A 22,747-nucleotide genomic window follows, 5' to 3' on the forward strand; every position below is an offset into this window, starting at 1 on the left:
TTTTAAAGTTTCCTGTTTAAACAAAAACACCAAATCCCTGCAATAATATATTAAGCAGCCTGTATAATGTATTATTGCTGGGATTTGTATTCTGCATTGCATTTTTATATAATGTATTATTGCTGGGATTTGTAGTCCTCTGTATCTGCTGGTATTCTCCATTGCATTTTATATAATATATTGCTGGGATTTGTTGTTCCTCTATAGCTGCTGGTATTCTCCATTGCACTGGATAATGTATTATTGCTGGGATTTGTAGTTCCTCTATAACTGGTCAGTGGTAATCTGCATTGTGCAATATAATCACAGCGCAATGGAGAATACCACCAGCTTTAGAGGACTACAATTCCCAGCAATAATACATTATATATAACTCAATGGAGAATACCAGCAGTTACAGAGGAACAACAAATCCCAGCAATAGTACATTATACAGCGCAATACAGAATAACGCCATCTATGCTATCTTTCTCTGTAAAAGATAAATAATTTATATGATCACTTTAAGCATCATAACAAATGGAGCACATATATAATGTGTGTGCGTCCGGGGGGGGGGGAGGGGGCATCAAAATCTACCTACTGTACATGGAGTCATTAACCACTTGCGGACCGCGCTATAGCAAAAATACTGCTACAGCGCGGTCGAGTTGCTGTGACACGACGTCCCTGGGACGTCCTCGTGCACTTCCGCGTTTGCGCGTCCCATGGGGCGCGCTCGCGGAAGTGTCCGTGCTAGACCCGGCGCATCACGGATCACGGTAAATTGCCGCTGATAGCGGCCGTTTACCACGTGATCGCTCCGTCAAATGACGGAGCGATCACTTGTAAACAAACCGGCGTCATTTGATGACGCCGGTTCCTCCCTCTCCTCTCTGTACCGTTCGGTACAGCGTGAGAGGAGAGGAGGGGGGGGGGGAGCGGGTGTCAGCAGCGCTGTGGCTGGATCTGTGACAACTGCAGTCACAGATCCAGCCATCCATCCATCCCAGCTCAGCTATCCCTGCGCAATACTCTGCAATACCCCAATACTCTGCAATACCTCGATACTCTGCAATACCCCAATACCCTGCGCAATACTCTGCAATACCCCAAAACTCTGCAATACCCTGCGCAATACTCTGCAATACCCTGCGCAATACTCTGTAATACCCCAATACTCTGCAATACCCCAATACCCTGCGCGATACTCTGCAATACCCCAATACTCTGCAATACCCCAATACTCCGCAATACACCAATACTCCACAATACCCCAATACTTTGCAATACCCAAATACTCTGCAATACCCAAATACTCCGCAATACCCCAATACTCCGCAATACCCCAATACTCTGCAATACGTCCCCCCTCCTGCCACCCTCCGGTGCTTTTACAGACTCACCGCTACGATCGAAGCCAGGATATATTTTTTTTCAGTCTTCCCAGCCTAGAGGTGAGATGTGGGGTCTTATTGACCCCATAGCTCACTGTAAAGAGGACCTGTCATGCTATATTCCTATTACAAGGGATGTTTACATTCCTTATAATGGGAATAAAAGTGATAAAAAAAAAATATTTTTGGGGAAAAATGTGTCAAAATCAAGTAAATAAAGTAAAATGAACAATAATTTTTATTTATTTTTTTAAAGCACCCCTGTCACCGTGAGCTCGCATGCAGAAGCGAACGCATACGTAAGTTCCGCCCACATATGAAAACGGTGTTCAAGCTACACATGTGAGGTATCTCTGTGAACGTTAGAGCGAGAGCAATCATTTTGGCCCTAGACCTTCTCTGTAACTAAAAACATGTAACCAGTAAAAGTAATTAAAGCGTCGCCTATGGGGATTTTTAAGTAGCGAAGTTTGGCGCCATTCCACGAGTGTGCGCAATTTTGAAGTGTGACATGTTGGATATCTATTTACTCGGCTTAACTTCATCTTTCACATTATGAAAAAAAATTGGGCTAACTTTACTGTTTTTTTTTTTAAGCACAAAACAGTTTTTTTTTAAAAACACGCGTTCAAAAAATTTCTGCGAAAATACCATGCGAGATAAAAAGTTGTAACGCCATTGTATTCTCTAGGGTCTTTGCTAAAAAAGCATATATAATGTTTTGGGGTTCTATGTAATTTTCGAGCAAATAAATGATGATTTTTCCATGTAGGAGAGAAATGTCAGAATTGGCCTGGGTGTTCCAGAACGCCTGATGGTGCTCCCTGCATGTTGGGCCTCTGTATGTGGCCACGCCGTGTAAAAGTCTCACACATGGGGTATCGCCATACTTGGGAGGAAAAGCAGAATGTGTTTTGGGGTGTAATTTGTGGTATGCATATGCTGGGTTTGAGAAATAACCTGCTCATATGACAGAAACAAGTTTTTTTTTTTTTTACAGAATTTTCTGTCGTTTTTCTTTTATAGCGCAAAAAATAAAAAACCCAGAAGTGATCAAATACCACCAAAAGAAAGCTCTATTTGTGTGAAAAAAGGACAAACATTTCAAATGGGTACAATGTTGTTTGACTGAGTAATTGTCATTCAAATTGTGAGAGCACCGAAAGCTGAAAATTGGTCTGGTTAGGAAGGGGGTTTAAGTGCCCAGTGGTCAAGTGGTTAACATATTTAGTCTTTTGAGGGGGGAAGCAATACACTCTATTGTTGACTTTTTGATTGAAAGCTGCCTGGTGTCTCTCCTTTTTAAAACGCGGCCAAGTTAACTTTTTAGTTGCTGTACATTGAGTCAACACAATACTTAGCTGTCTTTTTTTCTAAATGAAAATAATTTTTTTATGTTTTGAAAAATATTCCTGTGTGTGTTTTACTCTGTACAATCATATACAGTGCCTTAAAAAAGTATTCATACCACTTGAACGTTTCCACATTTTGTCATGTTACAACCAAAAACGGAAATGTATTTTATTGGGATTTTATGTGATAGACCAACACAAAGTGGCACATAATTGTGAAGTGGAAGGAAAATGATAAATGGTTTTTATTTTTTTTTACAAATAAATATCTGAAAAGTGTGGCATGTGTTTGTATTCAGGCCCCTTTACTCTGATACCCCTAACTAAAATTTAGTGTAACCAATTGCCTTTAGAAGTCACCTAATTAATAAATAGAGTCCACCTGTGTGTAATTTAATCTCAGTATAAATACAGCTGTTTTGTGAAGCCCTCAGAGATTTGTTAGCGAACCTTAGTGAACAAAAAGTATCACGAAGGCCAAGGAACACACCAGACAGATCAGGGATACAGGAGAAGTTTAGAGCAGGGTTAGCTTATAAAAAAATATCCCAAGCTTTGTGTGGCGAAAAACACTGCACATCACCCTGAACACACCTTGCCCACTGTGAAACATGGTGGTGGCAGCATCATGTAGTGGGGATGCTTTTCTTCAGCAGGGACAGGGAAGCTGGTCAGAGTTAAAGGGAAGATGGATGGAGCCAAATACGGGGCAATCTTAGAAGAGGTTCACCTTCCAGCAGGACAAGAACCCTAAACATACAGCCAGAACTACAATCGAATGGTTTAGATCAGGAATGTCTAAAGTCCGGCCCGGGGGCCAATTGCGGCCCCCTTTCCAGTTTAATGTGGCCCCCCTGGTAATTTGGATATATACTGTATTTATCGGTGCTGCCTCGGAAGGGGGGAACGAGTACTGTCAAATTACATACAGGAGAATCACCTGTTTACTCGGTGGCATCTGTAATAGGAAGTCCCGTCTCCTGGGCTGTCATAGGACGACTCCTCTGTCTATCATAGGAGGCGGGACATTGTATTAAAGAGGCTGCTGTGTAAACAGGAGATTCACCTGTATGTAATCTGTTGGCGCTCGTCCAGCCCTCCCAGGCTGCAGATGTTCATCGATCAGGCTGCATTCATGGCATTAGAGAGGCTGCATTCATGGCAATGGCGAGGCTGCAGATGGGCACTGATTTGGCTGCATTGATGGGCAATGACCCTTATTTTGCTTCACAGTTCTTTTATTTACATTTTTTCCCCGTGAAACTTCCTTCCTAAAGTGAAGGTGTGTGTTATACGCCGATAAATACGGTATATCGAAATAACATGCCTAAGCTCATCTCTTCACCACACACAGCCACAAAGGCAAGTGAATTCTTGTTGGGCGGTGTATTAGTGCTTGGACAAACACACTTAGACCAAATTGTAATGGTTCAAAGAATGTCAGGCAAAATGGTCGGCCCTTACGCATGTTCACTTCATCAAATCTGGCCGTCTTTGAAAAAAGTTTGGGCACCCCTGGTTTAGATCAAAGCATATTCTTCTGTTAGAATGGCCCAGTCAAATTCCAGACCTATATCCAATTGAGAATCTGTGGCAAGATTTGAAAATAGCTATTCACAGACACTCTCCATCCAATTCGACAGAGCTTGAGCTAATTTACAAAGAAGGATGGGTAAAAATATCACTCTCTAGATGTGCAAAGCTGGTAGAGACATACCTAAAAATACTTGCATCTGTAATTGCAGTGAAAGGTGGTTCTACAAAGTATTGACTGAGGGCTGAATACAAATACACGCCACACTTTTCACATATTTTTTTTTAAAAAACGTTTATCATTTTCCTTCCACTTCACAATTATGTGCCACTTTGTCACATAATGTTTTTTTTTACATCCACAGCTACATGGGGCGTGGTTCATAAATGGTAGAAAAAAATGCAAATGCAATTTATATCTGGCCTGAACAGCTGCATGCATTTTAAAATGCAGCCTACTCCAACTACTTAAATCCTGTCTATATAAGCTGTACAATATTTCTTAAATTTTTTTTAGACATTTAGATATAGATTTTCTGATGAAAAGTTGCATGCTGTGTAATTCTTTCAAATGCGTCCTACTCCAAATGCTCTTACTCCAAATGCATTGCTGTGGATGTGGATCTGCATTGCTGGATGATGTGACTGATAAGGGATGTACACTGTGGGACTTTTTCAAGGTTTTTATAAATAAAGACCATCCCAAAAAGTCTCTGGTAGCCTCCTTTTTATTAAAGTTATTTTTTTTTCCTGGCCTGCCATTCTGAAAGCTTGGATTAGGGTCTAATATACATTTTTAGGGGACCCTGAGCTTTTTTTTTTATGTTTTTGCATGGGGTTCCCCCTTACAATTCATATCAGACTCAAAGGATCTGGTAGGGAATATGGGGTTTCCCTTGACATCCATAGCAGACTTTCATTATGGATAAAGGTCTGGTATGTGTTTTTATGGGAAACCCTATACCCCCTTTTTGTGTTTGGGGGTCCCCCATTTATCATTTTTAAATGATAACAGACCATCATCTATGATTTGGGTCTGGTATAAATTAAGGAAAGCCCCGGCTGTTTTTTTTACAAAGGTAAAACAGCCAAAGGTGTCAGTTGCCTCTGCAAACGTTTACCTATAGATATGCCTATAATAAGGCTTACCTATAGGTATTGAAAATATCTCCTAAACCTGTACAGTTTAGGAGATATTTCCAGGGCATTCAGTCATTGACATTACTGACGCATGCGCTCTGAAGGAACAGCCCACAGGTGTTGTTCCTTCGGAGCCCGTGCTGTGGACGGCAGCTCCCGCATGCACAAGTGAGAATGCCATCATTGCGGCTCTGACCAATCACAGCGCTGGAGCCTGCGAACCCAGAAAAAGCTCCGGGAAAGCTGTCGGCCATGACAGTGGTGTGCGGGGACCACTGCAACAGCTTAGTTTTAAGGTAAGCATTTCATAATGAGCTAATGTTTGATGCATACCAGCTCATTATTCTTTTGTCTTGCAGGTTTTTTTTTGGGGGGGGGGGGATTTCGATATGTTATGTTAAGGAATTCTGCATTTTTATTGTTTTGACCTTAAAGCGGTGTTCAGTCCAAAAATAAACAAAATTAAAACCAGCAGCTACACATACTGCAGCTAATGGATTTTAATAATTAAAACTATTAAAACCACTTACTTGTTGTGCGTGTGTCTGTGCAACATCTCTGGCCATTGTCTCCAACATAGTACAATGTCATTTTTATTTCATGTTAAGAAGTGCCTTGTCTCTCCTTCTTCGTTTTTTGTTCACTGTGTTGACAAATTGTAAACTCTGTAGACAACACAGTGTGGTACTGCACTAAGAGAACATCACAAGCTATGTCCTGAAACATGTCTTTTTTTTAGCTTTTTTTCATGTGTTATTATTCCTAAAGCTTTTAGATCTATTACATCTACCTCTGGCCTATTACTGCTAGATAAAAGAACATGTGTCGCAGCAAGAACTGTCTAGTAAAGACTTTTTTTTTCAATTTGAAATTAATCAGGTTGGGGTGCTTGCTGCTGTATACTGTATAAGCTAAGTAATAATTAAAAAGAAAAAAAATTACACATGCGTTTTATATTATGCCAGAATATGGTGCCACTGATGTTGTCTAGGAGAATTATACTGTTTCTTAACACTGTTTTTTAAAGCATCTCCCAAGCATGTAGGGCCAAATTCTCAAAACCATGTGTAAATTTAGGATTATCTAACTTATGTCATTTAAGTTACGGCGCCCTAAGTTGGTGTCGTAACTACCGTATTCTCAGTGCATTTGCGCACAAAACTGCGCCATCCTTAACTTAAGTTTCAATGCCTAAGGCGTGGTTATGGCAAGTGGGAATGAAGTGGGCGTGCTTCATTGTAATGAGCCGTGACCCCATGCAAATGAAGTGCCGGCCGTACTGCGCATGCGCGCACGAATCTGGACCTCAATGCGCATGTGCAGAACTTTGGTCAGCGCAATCAGTGAGATAGGTAAAAGGCCAAGCGTACTTAGTTTGAAGATCGCCCTGTGTCTAAATAGCCCCAGTCAAACACACTTCAATTGCAAAAGTATTTCCCTGTGTTCCCTTCCTAAAGCAAGTTGCTTCTGCTTTGAACGTTTGTCAGTGTTTGTTGGTAAGATTGTTTTGTGAGAAAAGTGTTTGTGGAGTTGGAGGGTATAGTTGGTGTTTGTTTTTGATAATTTGTTTTTTGTTTTGATTGTTTGCCTGTTTGTTGTTCCTAATAGTTTTTTTTGGGTTTTGTTTATATTTTTTGTTTTCCTTTTTTGCCTGTTTGTTTTCGATTTAATAGTAGCTGTCTGTCTATTTTTTATTTAGGCTTGTTTGTATTTTCTTTGGTGTGTGTGTGTATTGTTGTTTGTTTGTTGGCTGAGTTCCCTGTTGCTGGGTGTTGTCTGTCATGGCTCCCAAGCGCAGGAAGCTAAATTTTTCACCGGCAGAGAAGCATATACTTGCTCAGGGCGTCATTAAATTTGGGCGATTTCTCCATGGCCCTGAGAGCCACACCACCACCCCGGCCAGGAGGAAGGAGATCCTTCAAAAGATCACCGATCGGATCAATGCGGCGGGGGGGGGGAGACCAGGACCATCGCTGGAGTTCAAAAAAAAATAAATGACTTGAGGAGCGTGTCCCGGAACAAGCTGGCAACGCTGCATGCCCATACCAGGGGCACTGGAGGAGGGGGACCCTGCCCAGTCAGGATGAGTGAGGAGGAATGGGCAGTGGCCCAGTGTTTCCACCCACAGCAGGTGGTGGGCCTGCCTGGCTTTGACAATGATCCTCTTATGAGGACAGGTAATTTTTTGGAATTTCTATCTGGTGATTAGCATGTGTGGGTGGGGGAAGGGAAGATGTGCCAAGTGTATGGATCCAACAACCTGTGATTGTTTTGTGTCCTCCCCAGATGGCCAGGAGGTGGCAGCCCCATCAGCCCAGGAGGTGGCAGCCCCATCAGCCCAGGAGGTGGCAGCCCCATCAGCCCAGGAGGTGGCAGCCCCATCAGGTCAGGAGGTTGCAGGCCCATCAGGTCAGGAGGTTGCAGGCCCATCAGGGCAGGCTGCTGCACCACCCCCAAGACAGGCTCATGCAGAGTCCCAAGAAGGGCAGGATTCGCCATGGGAGGGGAGTGCCCACAACTCCCCTAATTTGGATGTTGAGTGGGAGGAGGATGAGGGGGAGGAAGATGACAATATTCTGATTGGGCAGGAAATAATGATGGGCCAAGATATGACCTTTGAGTCATCCCCTGAGGGAACCCCACAGGCGCCCAGAAGTCAGGCCACCATCATGGGTCGCCCCTTCCAACCCTCCTCCAACATGCAGCAGCACCCATGGCTCACTCCAACTCCTCCTCCAAGGCCACAAGCCTCAGGGGCAAGTAGGATGCCGACCCCTGAAAACAGGGGGGGGTTGGTGCGTCTGCCGGTCAGTCTGTTGAGGGACAATGTCCGGCAGACCCGCAGTCTGTCTGCAATACAAAAAACTATCAGCAAGGTGGAGCGCAGCCTGGGTGCAATGAGGGAGTCACTGGGTGACGTGGCCACCAACTCCGTGGGGGTCATCACCTGTTTGTGGGACCTGAGGAACGCCACAACAGGTGTGGCCCAGGAGGTGACTGCCCTCACCCAGGCTGTGCAGGCCAATACCCGGGCTGTGCAGGCCAATACGGCTGCCATAACTTCCTGTCTGACAAGGATAGCCGTTGCCTTGGAGGGAAGGCCAGCAGGAGGACAGACACCAGGGGAGGCTGCTTCCTCCCCTGTACAGTCCCCCCGCCCTCAAAATACTCCCTCCCCTGCACATTCCCCCCCCCCTGAAAATACTCCCTCCCCTGCACAGTCCCCCCCCCCTGAAAATACTCCCTCCCCTGCACAGACCCCCCCCCGTGAAGATCCCCCAGTTGGCCGTGGCCGTCCCCGTGGCCGTCCCCGTGCCCGTCCCCGTGACCGTGCCCGTGCCCGTGGGCAGCCCAGAAGGAGCACTCGGCAACATCCCTAATTTGCAGGGGTACTTTTTTTTTTTTTTTTTTTTACACTGTACTTATGATTTGGTATATGTGTGTGAATGATGTGTGAATGTGGGGGGATGGCATTCCTGAAAACAGAAGGGTGTCACCCTCAGTTTTGGTGGAGTAGGGATCCCCAGGACCAGGGAGAAGTCATCCTAGGTTCCTGAATGGTGTATGAATGCACAGTGACATAATTGGAGCCGTGGCGGGGCGTTACTGCTCCCAAGTACCAAAGGGGGGGGGTACTTGGATCTAATCCAATTCTATGTGCATGTGATGTGTCTGTGCTAGGGACCACAGTGACGTGCATTCATGCATTCTCATTGTGAGATAATTAATGTGCGTTTTGTAAATCAAAAAAAACATTCTGTTTGGCATATAAGTAATGTGCATTTATTTACCAAAATAAAGATTTAAAGGTCACATAATCTTTGTGATTTGGTCTTGGCAAATCAAAAACAAAAATTGTATTAGGATGCATTTACTGGGCAAAGATGCCTTCAGACAGTTGTCTCCTGATTGCCTGGCCCTCAGCAGACCGGGTAGAGGGGTTTGGGGGGGGGGGGGGGTTGCCTGGGTGGGGGGTTAGGTCAGGAGATATCTCCACATGCATGCCCCTTCTTAATGCAAAATTGTGCAGTATGCAACATGCACCAATAATTTTGCATACAAAGTCTGGGGAATACAATAGTGTACCCCCAGTCTTGTCCAGGCATCTGAATCGTGACTTTAGCATGCCAAAAGTCCGCTCAACTATAGCCCGGGTCTGGACGTGCACCTCATTGTATTTTCGTTCTCCGGGTGTTTGGGGGTTTCTAAAGGGGGTCATCAGGTGGGGTCCCAATGCATATCCTGAGTCACCTGTAAGGGAAAAGACAGGAGAATATTAGTCATGCATGTGCCCCTTGTGATGTCTCCATCATGGGGGGGGCATACCTGACACCAATGTCACTCACCAATCAGCCAGCTGTCTCCATACACGTTCATCTCAAAGTCTCTGTAGATCTTGGTCTGCCTTAGTATGAAACTATCATGGCACGAGCCGGGAAACTTGGCACAAACGTGCCAGATGAGGCCATGTGCATCTACGATCATCTGGACATTGATTGAATGCCAGCCTTTCCTGTTTCTGAACAGGTGTTCAGTATCATGGGGGGGCTGGAGTGCCACATGGGTGCAGTCAATCGCCCCGATGATCTTAGGAAAGCCAGCAATATTGTAGAAGTCTGACATTGCTTGCACACGCTGGTCCTCCTGGGTGGGCATGACAAACTGATGGCTCATGCGCCGCAGTATGGCAGGGACCACCTGATGTAGGCATTTACTCATGGTTGACTGCACCATCCCAGCCACACCTCCAGATGCTCGCTGGAAGGAGCCACTCGCTAGAAAATGCAGTGTTGCCATAACTTTTTCAAGAGGTGTCAGGGCATGGGAACGTAGGGTTGGGGCGATTAGATCCTCATGAAGGAGTTGGGTGATCTCCAGGATGGCCTCCCTATCAAATCGGTAGTTGCCAATGACCTCATAAACTGGCATTTGCCAAAGATCACGGCGTGGCCGATAAACACGCGCCTGTGCCCTCATCCTCCTCCTCTGTGCCCTCCTCCTCCTTTGTGCCTGTAAGGCAGCAAGTGCCGTCAAAATCATTGCTGGTCCTGGCATTTTTCAACAACAACCTTCACAACTAGAGCTGTAACCTCTAGTCACTTCCTTCTGCAAACCCTTCCACAGCATGTGTAAAATTAGGGCTGGTTTTATAATGTGGAAATTTAGTCAGAAAAACTAACAGGTGCGCACAGGGCGGAAAATACGGCGCACACACTTAATTCTGAGAATCGCCCTAACTCCCTCATTTGCATCTTTGCCTATCAAAAACAGCGGCGAGCCTAGCGTAATTTGCGCCCGGGAATGCGCAGGTGTAACTAATTTAAGTACGGCTGAAAATACGGAAATCTTTGCTTAAGTCGTTTTGACGATCGTGCGCAAATATACGCGCCGTGTAAATTTAGAAAAATGGAGTTAAGTCTGCGTATCTCTTTTGAGAATTTGGCCCGTAATTTTCAAGAATTGGTGTTTTTCACATGCCATCCTGAAATTAACATAAAATGGATTGGGCTCTCTCCCGTTGAACGATATTTCTTAAAATAGTTCTTTGCATGTTGAAATTGTCAGATAAAAGGAGTATTACACCCAAAAAATGGGATGTATTTACAGCTTACCACTTATTGCATGGGGCTGCTGCATTCATTTTCTTTTTGTTATGCTTTCTTTTCTTTATTTTCAACTGTTGGTACAGCCATTAAGTCTGTTATTTTTAAGACAAATTATTTAAAATTGGTTGTAAACTCCTATTGATTAATTGTACCTATAGGCAGGGCTATTTTTCTCAGAGCATAGGTGCAGGAACCCCCCTCTTTTAAGCCACCCCCTGTCTCCGCGCCTTACCCACCTCTGAGTACTGTCTCTTGGTTCCACCCCTTATAGAGAATACAGAACCAAGTATTTTTTTCTGGTGTCAAATAATTTGTATGCAATTTGTTAATGATAAAAAAAAAAGCCTATAATAAGGCTTACCTATAGGTACTGTAAATATTTCCTAAACGTGCACTGTTTAGGAGATATTTACTGTATATGCAGCCGATGATGTCATTGGCGAATGCGCTCAGAAGGAACAGCCACCCGTGCTGTTCCTTCAGAGCCTTGTGCCGTGACCGGTGGCTCCCATGCACATACGCTGTGTCACGTCGCTCCGGCCAGTCACACAGCTGGAGTCGGCGGACCCAGAAAGAAGACGGGTGAAGATGGATGCGGCCTCCAGCGGTGACAACAAGGGCTTTGATTGCAGGTAAGTTTCACATAATGTGCTAATATTCTATGCATACTAGCACATTATGCCTTTACTTTGCAGGTCAGGAAAAAATACAAATAAATAACAAATAGTTTACGTCCTCTTTAACACTGTCAAAGGTACTTACAATGGTAAAATTATATTTATTAACCACCTCCTGCCGCAGTATAGTCGAATGACGGCTACAGTGTGGGCTTTAATTGCCGGGAGGGCGTCAATAGACATCCTCCCATACATGAGCTGCCTGTGCACCCCGTGAACAGTGAATCAAAGAGACTCGGCTAATTACAGATCAGAGTAAGGGGCCGATCCCTTACCATGTGATCAGCTGTCAGCCAATGACAGCTGATCACGCGATGTAAACAGAAGATCGTTAATCTGCTTTTTTTCCCCTCACGCTGACAGCATATATCAGTGCATATCAGTGCCACCTACCAGTGCCCACCAGTGTCACATATCAATGCCCTCCAGTGCCACCTTTTAGAGCCCATCAGTGATGCCAACCAGAGCCCATCAGTGCCTCATCATCAGTCCCACCTATCAGTGCTGCTTATCAGTGTTGCCTACCAGTGCCCATCAGTGCCACATATCAGTGCCCATCATAGCCACTTATCAGAGCCACCCATCAGTGCCCTTCAGTGCCACCTCTCAGTACCCACCAGTGCTGCCTCATCAGTGCTCACCAGTGCCACCTATCAGTGCCCATCTGTGCAGCCTATCAGTGACCATCAGTGCAGCCTATCATTGCCCATCAGTACCAATTAATGTTGTCTCATCAGCGCACATTAATAAAGGAGAAAAATTACCTGTTTTCAAAATTTTATAAAAAACTATTAAACAGTTTTTTTTCATTTTCTGTCTTTTTTATATTTTTTTCGCAAAAAATAATAACCCCAGTGGTGATTAAATACCACCAAAAGAAAGCTCTATTTGTGGGGGGAAAAAAATTGGGTACAATGTTGCATGAACATGCAAATGCCATTCAAAGTGTAAGGTGTCTCCATTGTGCCTCCATCCAAAGCCACCCTAAAGCCTCATACACATGATCCAATTGTTGGCAGAGGATTGTCTGTTGATAGACTGTTGTCCTAAAATCTGACCCTTAGTGCGCTCCTTCTGACAATTGTTGTCCAACTTTCGGCCAACAAATTTTTGGCGAACAACGGTCTGTTGTCTGATTTTCGTACCATCACACAGATGTCAAAAGTACAAACACAGATGCTCGGAGTCAATGCTCATCAAACACGAAATTGCAGAAGGGGCCCAATGGGTGGCTTTCAAGAGCTGAAATTCCTCGTAGAACGTCACTACGTTTGTGTTTGTTGGCCGAAAATTGTGTCCTGTTAGTATGCAAGACAAGTTCCTGGGACACGCCCTTTGGACAAAAATCAGACGCTCGATTGGCCAACAATCGGATCGTGTCTACGAGGCTTCAGACAGAAAATGTGTTACTAACTGGATCACCAGGTGAAAATAAAGGAAATATGTGGTGGAAAAAATTGCGCATACCATACATAAAAATAATTTAACTAAAGCTGCGACTCAAAAAATGTTATACAACATCTAAACATATAAAGAAAGGAAAAAAGTTGCGCTATATATGTAGAAATCTTATGCCCATTGACATATAAGTGAACGATAAACACAGTAATATATGCAATAGATATGTGCATTCCCGTTCGTAAGAATGTTATTTTCGTACGAAAATGTTCATTTTCGTACCCGCAGAATAATGTGTACATACGAAAAAATTTAAGCACCAAAATACGAAAACGACGGGATTACGAATGAGTCGCATAACGAACAACCGCAAATACGAACGAACGATCCGACGAAAATACGACAAAACGAAAACGGCAAAAGAACGAATATGAGATCTATAACAAAAGACTTGCATTCTTTATTGTGTTTGAATCCTTGTTCTGTTCGTATTTTGATTTTCAGTCGTATGTTCATATGACATCTAACAAAAGATTTTCATTCTGTATTTTTTTTTAATCATTTTTCTGTTTGTATGTTCATATGACATCTATAACAAAAGATTTTCATTCTGTATTTTGTTTGATTCCTTTTTCTGTTTGTATGTTCATATGACATCTATAACAAAAGATTTGTATTCTGTATTCTGAATTCCTTTTTTCTGTTCGTAATTTGGTTTCAAAATACAGAATGCAAATCTTTTGTTATAGATGTCATTTTCTTTTTTTTGAATGGACAGTGAGTGTAGTTAGTTAGTGAAGCAGCTTCTCCTTTGTGTTGAGTACAGTAGTACAGTAAAGCCAAATAAACTTTTCTGTGGATTTTCGTCTGAAGGGAGAGATCAGTTGGCCAGACTTTTGAACCTGGAACCCAAAAATGGTTTTCTGATGGAGTTTAAAAACGAACGAACGTTCGGTAAAACTATCGTTTTTATGTTTGTTGTTAAAAAAGTCTGACCAAGTGTATGGGGCTTAACAATAGTTAATATGGATGAGCCGCGTGTTGAAAGTGCCGCGAATCCCGCGATATATTTACGAAAGTACAAAATGACGAAAATTCACGAAAATTATTGTCTAACAAGTAACGAACATGAATTAAACAGAATAACAAACCATCCCGCATGTACGAAAATAAAACGGTAACCAAAATACGAAACGATCGGAATACGAAAAAATCGCGTCGTACGAAAAACGAACGGGAACGAACAGGAAAACGGGTGTCTTACGAAAAACGAACGGGAACGAACCTACAGAACGATACGAAACAGAACAAAAAAAAAACGAAAAAAATTTCTGTGCACATGTCTAATATGCAATATTCAAATAACATACAGTGAATATCAATAACATGTGCATAAATGTGAAAAGGAAAATTGAATAAATGCAAAAACAGAAAAAATTTGAGTCCAAAAATGAGACCAAAGTAAGGAAGGTCTGCCCAGTGTGCAAGTGATCCACAAAACAGTGCAGTAGATGACGACAAAGACTGACCCTTACCAGAGCCTGAGGCCCTGTACTCACGACCAAACATGTTTGCTGAAACTGGTCCGAGGACCAGTTTCAGCAGACATGTTTGGCCGTGTGTAGGCCCGAGCGGACCATTTTCGGGCGGATCGGACAGGAAATCGATCGATGGAAACCTGTCCCCCTGACATGTACGGTCGTCTGTACAGACCTACCGTACATGTCCGGCCGCCCGCCATCCCTCGCATGCGTCGAATGACTTTGACGCATGCGTGGAAGCATTTAAAAGGCAGGCCCGCCCACGTCGCCGCGTCATTGACGCGGCGACACCGCGGACACGCCCCGCGTATTGTTTACGCGCGGAGTTCTGTTCGATGGTGTGTACAGCCATCGAACAGAAGTCCCCGGGCAGACATGTCCGATGAAAACGGTCCGCGGACCGGTTTCATCGGACATGTCTGCTCGTGAGTACTCGCCCTCAGATCTCAAAGAGATCAAACACAGCAGAGATATAGGAAAGCAGCCATCATTCACAGTAAGAATGTAATGGGAACATCCCCCAGGGTAGATAATGCAAACGGGTCTTCACCAGGATCGTAATCATCAATGGATATCAGCACTCAGAGATATGCAAAAGATCTAAGGGAGACTTGCATAGTGTAAAACCTCTCAGGTGTTTTAATAGGTAAAAAGAATGCGCACTTACATCAATCAAGTGGTATTCAAGCATAAAAACAGATTAGCCGGCGGCTGTCAGAAGTGTGCCCGTCTCTTCCAGGTCTTGACACATGATGCGGTGACGTCAGAACGCTGCCTCCCAACGTTTCGTCTCTATTGGGACTTGGTCCCGTGACCCGTGCCCCATTCGTTGGTACTGGGTTTTTTATTTTCCTTCCAGTTTCCCCTACTCCCCCTGCTCCTCCGGAGTGACATAAACTAATGTGCAGTACTCTTTGGGGGGTGGGTTCAGCCAGTTAGAGTGGGACCCTGCCGGTTTTTCCCCTTTTTCCTTTGCTGCCACTTCCACACCTTTGATATATTTTTTTTTTTTGGGTGTGCACCTTGCTGCAGTACCAGCGCACTGACCGCTAGGGGCAGTGCTCTGCATCATGACTCTAAAGAATGATAATGTCACTGTTATACCGTATGTTACTTGCATTGAATATATTTTATCTTTATTGCACTTATGTGTAGGATTCCTCGGAAGGGAGGGAGACTTTGCGTTCGAGTGTGAGTGTGCAGTCTCGGCCCCAACCCCGGAAGTTATATATATATATCTGGCTACATTATATTTTCTTTTTTTTTGTATGCCTTGTATTTTCATTACAGGTTTCTTCTTCTGGACCCACCTGCCGTCAACAACTGTGAGAATGGGCAGGCAGATGGCAGGGTTGTGTATGTGTGTATTACATGTATAGATGTATTGTAATATTGACAAGTATATGGTTCTCTCCCTTTCCTGTTTTTCTGTCTCGTTTGGTATCAGGTCTGCATTCAGATCCGAATGCTTTGGGACACTGGGGACAGTGTACATTCAAGTGGGAGGAGTATGTATCGCCCCCCCCCCTTTTTTTTAGTTAGTGGGGCGCTACGCTAAAGTTAGTGGAGTGGGAGATTTAAGTTTCTCCCACTCACAGATGTTTAGTTTGTGCTGTTGCCAGTTTGGGACTGCCTCCTAGGTCAGTCTGCGTGCCAGTGGTGTGTTGTCACCCCTGGACGACAGTTGGCGCTAGAGGGGTTCTGATGGACCTATCTTTAACAGCAGCAAATTAGAAGAGTTTTTCACTCTTTTGGGCATGCTGGCGGGGGGTATATCTGTGGCAGCCGCCATGAGTAGATGTGCTATGCGGAGCCTGAGTCCAGGTGCGGCATCCACCTTCAGGGTGCGTGCATCCATGGGCCCCACCATCGAGGCTCGCCTGACCGGAGCTGCATACCAGGCAGAGTCTCACCTTGATGCTGAGAGGGACCCCAGCGGCTTGCTGGGTTCCATATCCTAAGCTGGGAGCTGTACGATGAGGAGTCTGCTCGGGAGAACCTGGATACAGAGGTTGTCTGCGAGGTTGGGACTTACCATTGGGGATCCGGTCACCACGCCACACGACAGGTACATTGCAACTGTCCATGGGTGACCCTAAATTGTGCTTACTGGGAGGATTCGTCAGTCCTAATCTTTAACCATTTTCAAATACCTACCAGACCTGTCCAGAGGCCCTGTTTTCTCCCAGTGACTTTATTTGCAAGTGACCCACCGGCTGCCAAGCTAAAAAGTTAACTACCTGTCCGGGGACACTTTACCCACTCTGGCGGGAGTGGCGACGTTTGAGCTATTTGTACTGAGAGCAGGCTTGCTCTCCATGCTTTAATATCCAAGGCCTGATACCACAGTTCCCTCTTGCTCATCAGCCTTTTCTCTACTGTGTACTATGTTGATGTTGGCTATGTTAGCCTTGGAATAAAGCATTGGAAAATCCACGCTGTTGTCTGGACATTTGCTCCTTATCCACACTCACAAGTTATACCCCTAGACAAGAGAACTTGGTAACTTAATACGCCGATCCCAAACTATTCAGCAGCTCCTTATAAACCACCATTGATTGCTTGCTGAACGTCACATTTGCCCAAGCCAAATTTTTTTAGTCACAGGTAATTGTATTATGCATTTGCTTTACTTAGACAACCAGGAGTATATAGGATAACAATTTTGTAAAACAATTATAATATTTTGCCTATTAGGCCAGTACTGTAAATAGGTTAGTAAAGTACATTCAGCAAAGAATATCAGTGAATAGGGTATTTGGGCCATCTTGAGGGTAAAAACATTTGCCTAACCTCTGCTTATGATTATGAAAAACCATGAAAATAGTGGAAAAGCAGTCACCAATAGTATAAATTCCACATTTAAATGATGTTATCCCATTTTTTGGGTGGATTTAATGTGATAACAAATGTATCTGGGAACATGTCTTAATTGTTATATTTACCAAGAGGACCTATTGGTTTGAGCTGCAATGAACATTTGTTGGTATGTTCATGCACAATGATAAAGTACACTATTATTTGTGTAGCACACAGGTGTTATAACGGACGTAGCTGTGATGTTACAAGATGTGCCACACTTTTCATTATTTTTAACTAAACCTTTGGATTAGTCACTTGACCCTACTGTCAAGTTAAACAACAGCTGGAGATGTCTTTACTGAAAAGCTCCTCAGATTCCTTTCCTGCTGAAAAGCTGATGTTAATGGCCCGACTTATTGCTGACAGACAAAGATGAGAAATGAGAAAATCGAGCAATGTTTGTTTTTGAAGAGGTCTGACGAACCCAGCAGGAAGTTTGCGAACCCCGAAGATATTGCCAAACCCTATTGAAGTCTATGGAAGAGAAAACGTAAAAAAAAAATTAATTACAAGCTACTGTTTAAAAAAAGTGCATATGTAGCTGGCCACTGCCATTGGTGAACACGTAACAATGCAAACATTTTTTTTACAAATTATTGTTCAGCGGGGAAAGGGTCTTTTAATGGGATTAAAGGGTAACATTAGAAATACACATAAGCTTTAAATTACATGTTTGACCTTAAAAACTCCACATGAAGTTGCAGAACACTACAAGTTAACGCTTGGCTAAAATGGCTAAATGACTGATCACCTGCTAGCTTCTGCTTATAAACAAACTGTCCAGGAATTCTCGGTGCACACCAGAGAAAATAAAGGGAAATCTGGGCATAGGAAGAAAATATGCAATTAATAGAAAATTGCTAAAAAAAATTAAAAAATTTAATAGAAAGACCCAGGGAGATAACCAGAAAACACACAAGAGCAAACCAGCTCTAAGGAAACACAGGCGGAAACCAGAAAAATGCACCAGCAAGACTGGATGTGCAACCGTTGATTGCCTCCTAGATGACACATAGAAATCATTGCTCTCCTACCTGCATGTACACATTTCCATCAGGATCCCCACATCAGCACTTGGACACCAATTTAGGGCTGGTTCATCGCAGACAACATTGCTAATTAGCATAGCATGTTCTCAAGTTGTAAACCTTAAAGTGATTTAACCACTTGCTTACTGGGCACACAGGTGTAATTTCAGCTTTGGGCACTGTCAAGCTTTGAATGAAAATTGCGCGATCGTTCGACGTGGCTCCCAAACAAAATTGACGTCCTTTTTCCCCACAAATAGAGCTTTCTTTTGGTGATATTTGATCATCTCTGCGTTTTTTTTTTTTTTGCGCTATAAACAAAAGAAGAGCAACAATTTTGAAAAAAACACAATATTTTTTACTTTTTGCTATAATAAATATCCCAATTTTTTTTCTCAGTTTAGGTCGATACGTATTCTTCAACATATTTTTGGTAAAAAAAAAATCACAATAAGCGTATAGTGATTGGTTTTTCGCAAAAGTTTTGGGGCCAGATTCACGTATCTGCGCTGCGGCGTAACGTATCTCATTTACGTTACACCGCCGCAAGTTTTCAGCGTAAGTGCTTGATTCACAAAGCACTTGCCTGTAAACTTGCGGCGGCGTAACGTAAATCCGTCCGGCGCAAGCCCACCTAATTAAAATGGGGCGTGTACCATTTAAATTAGGCGCGTTCCCGCGCCGAACGTTCTGCGCATGCTCCGTTTGGAAATTATGGCGCCCCGACGTGTTTTTTGAACGGCGACGTGCGTTACGTCCTTTCGTATTCCCGGACGTCTTACGCATAAAAAAATTTAATTTGACGCGGGAACGACGGCCATACTTTAACATGGGCTGTCTATTTTTACACCACCTAAATAGCAGCCGTAACTTTGCGATGGGAAAAACCGACTAGCGACGACGTAAGAGAATGCGACGAACGCGCAAACCTTTGTGGATTGCCGTAAACAGCAAATTAGCATACCCGACGCGGAAAACGACGCGAACTCCACCCAGCGGGTGCCGAAGTATTGCATCCTAAGATCCGAAGGCGTATGAAGCCGTACACCTGTCGAATCTTAGCCAAATGCCGTCGTAACTTGTTTTGAGGATTCAAAACAACACTACGACGTGGCAAATTTGAAAATACGCCGGCGTATCAGTAGATACGCCGGCGTATTTCAACTGTAAATCTGGCCCATAGCGCCTACAAAATAGGGGATAGAATTGTGACATTTTTTGTATTATTATTTTTTTACTAGTAATGGCGGCGATCTGTGATTTTTATTGAGACTGCGACATTATGGCGGACACATCGAACACTTTTGACACGTTTTTGGGACCATTCACATTTATACACGAACAGTGCTATAAATATACACTGATAACTCCTTCCCTGCCAGTCACATTTACACAGTTAACACTAGGGGGCGAGGAAGGGGTTAAATGTGTTTCCTAGGAGTGATTCTTACTGTGGGGGGAGGGGACTGACTGGGGGAGGTGACCGATCTGTGTCCCTATGTACAAGGGACACAGCATCGGTCTCCTCTCCCTGACAGGATGTGGATCTGTGTTTTTACACACACAGATCCACGTCCTTGGCTGTGCAACGGCGGCCGCCAGGCACGTGCATGAGCACCTCAGTGACGCGGCGGGCACGCAGGCGCCCCCCAGTGGAGGAGCCAAGGATGTCAATAGATGTCCTCCCGGTATTGTAGAGCCACATTGTGGCTGTCAAACTACAATGGCCTGGAACAAAGTGGTTAAAGGCTCGCTTTTTTTATAAATAACAAACATGTTACACTTACCTACTCTGTGCAGTTGGTTTTGCACAGAGCAACCCAGATCCTCCACTTCTCGGATCCCTCTTAACTGCTCCTAGTCCCTCCCTCTTTTGAGTGACCCTTAGCCAGCAGCTTGTAACAGGTTGTCAATCCATTTAGAGCACCGAGTATCCATTCAGACACAGAGCCCTGACCTGGCCCCACCCCCTCTCTCCTCTAATTGTCTGACTGACTTTAATTGACAGCTGTCTCAGCCAACCAGGAGGAGTGTACTGGGTGGCTGAGGAGATCATGGACATTGCTGGAGAGAGAAGGAGCTTGGGTAGGTAATTGAAGGGTGCTGGGTGGGTTGCTACACAAAAAAGATTTTTATCCTAATGCATAGAATGCATTAAGATAAAAAAAAACTTCTGCCTTTACAACTCGTTTAACACAGATAGTTCTGAAACTTACACATTGATAGAAGTGGTAACATTTATGTACAGCTGTAACAATAAATTGCAAAAATGATATCATGGACAATAAGGTCAATCATATTTTTCTTTACTTGGCCAAGACACTGTTTGATCCTCTGATGTATTATCGTCAGGAACTAAGACCCCACATTCACAATGTTTGACCCCCTTCAAAAGGCTGGACCCAAACATGAGACAAACCAAGGACAATATTCAACCTTTACAAGTCTATGAACACGTATGTGCTACTGCTATATCAAGGATATGATTTGCAAAGACCTCTTACTGGGATTAGTGCAAGGATGGACAGATGTGTGTGTGGTTGATAGAAAGGTGTGTGGAGGTAGTTGGCTAATCCTCGTTCCTCAACACTTTGGTTAGTATTTATCTTGTACAATCCTATTTTGGAAACAACTAGATCTGATACAATTTCTTCACTGATAAAAGCACACTCTACACATATAAAACAAAAAACCCAGGGTACATAACTTGATCTTTTGTATGCCTTGAGATGATTTTTGTCTCGACCGAAGCTTGCCATTAATATAGGAAAACCACTAGGCGGCAATCTTGCTCCTTGCAAAATGTGCTTTGAAAAGAATTTATGTGAGAGAGTACTATGAATGTGTCAACTTACTGGAAATGACTAGGGCAGGTGCTCTAGTTAACGTTCATTAACATTTCATTTAGCTTGACTGTATTGTGCGCTATATAATAAGGATGATTCCAGCGACTGCAGTATCACACTGACCTGTGCGCACACTAATCTGAACACCGGCTGATTCTTTTTTTCTCTTGCCAAATGATTTTTAATATAAAGAGCTAAGAGGTGGTTCTTTAATTTTTAAATGCATTATACCTCATCGTGCAAAGGCTGTCCAGATTCTCCCTATTATTTGCTGAGTTCATGAAATGGTTATTAAAAAATTGATTTTTCATGAACCTTCTTTAATAGCCAGTATTGTATAAGTGTTAATTTGGCACAATTATCTCTGATGCCTTTGCAAGGGGAGTCTTCTGTGTGTGTGCACTCTGGGACTTTACCGTTGCAGCAAATAAAATGCTTGTCAGACCAAATCACTCTTTAATTAATTGTGTCAGTATTGCCTTTTGCATTTTATCAAGTGCTCCATTCACACAAACATTTGACTTAAACTAGTTTCCCAAGTTCAGAGTTAAATAATCGGCTTAGATTTTTGTTGGAATTTCACTTTTTCTTGTCATACTCTTGCCCCTGGTGACTGACTATGATAAATTACCCTCTTGTCATAGGCACTCTGTGTATGTTAGCATTATGTATTTGGTATACTCCAAATCACCAATTCGGAAGCTTCCGGCAAAAAAAAATCACAATTGACAGCAAGAATGCTTCAGCCTGAAGCCAGGACTATATGCCCCATAGTATATTAATGCACATATCTAATATGAATCATTATTTCGTTAACTCCTGTATTGCTGTGGCAAATTTCTGTCTTTATTTTTACCCACAATTCAGTTCTGCAATCGGTTGCCTTGAACAGAAAAAAAAAAATGGTTAATCAGGCTGCATTTAATATAAAAATATGCCTTGAATTCGCCTCGCAAACTGAGTGAAAGTTATTCACTTGGACATTGAGATCTGGGCTCTAGTATTTTAAAGTGGTATAATTACTATCCCCTCTCTTTAAGCCCTTTAATGAATTTCTTGCCCATAAATCGAATAGGATTCTGGAAAACATCAAAGAAAATAGAATGAGGTCAGGCCCGCTCTGACAAAGAGGAGTGTATTCAGACAAAGGCACAGAGACACGCCACAACCTGACATGAAGCAAATGAGTATGACAGGTGTACCTGGCGTAATTAACTTTTATCCAATGATCTTTCTCATTATATAGAAGGCAGTGTGAAGCAACTTCAGCATCCCATTAGAGAGTCCTCTTCTTTGTGCTCCACTCCCTTCAAGAAACATTGATTTGGTTAGATGACAGCATGAGGGAATACTAGATTTTGACTGAATCCAAAATGATTGCATGCGTA

The sequence above is a fragment of the Rana temporaria genome, chromosome 1 (assembly GCF_905171775.1).
Source record: "Rana temporaria chromosome 1, aRanTem1.1, whole genome shotgun sequence".
In the NCBI taxonomy this organism is placed as follows: Eukaryota; Metazoa; Chordata; class Amphibia; order Anura; family Ranidae; genus Rana; species Rana temporaria.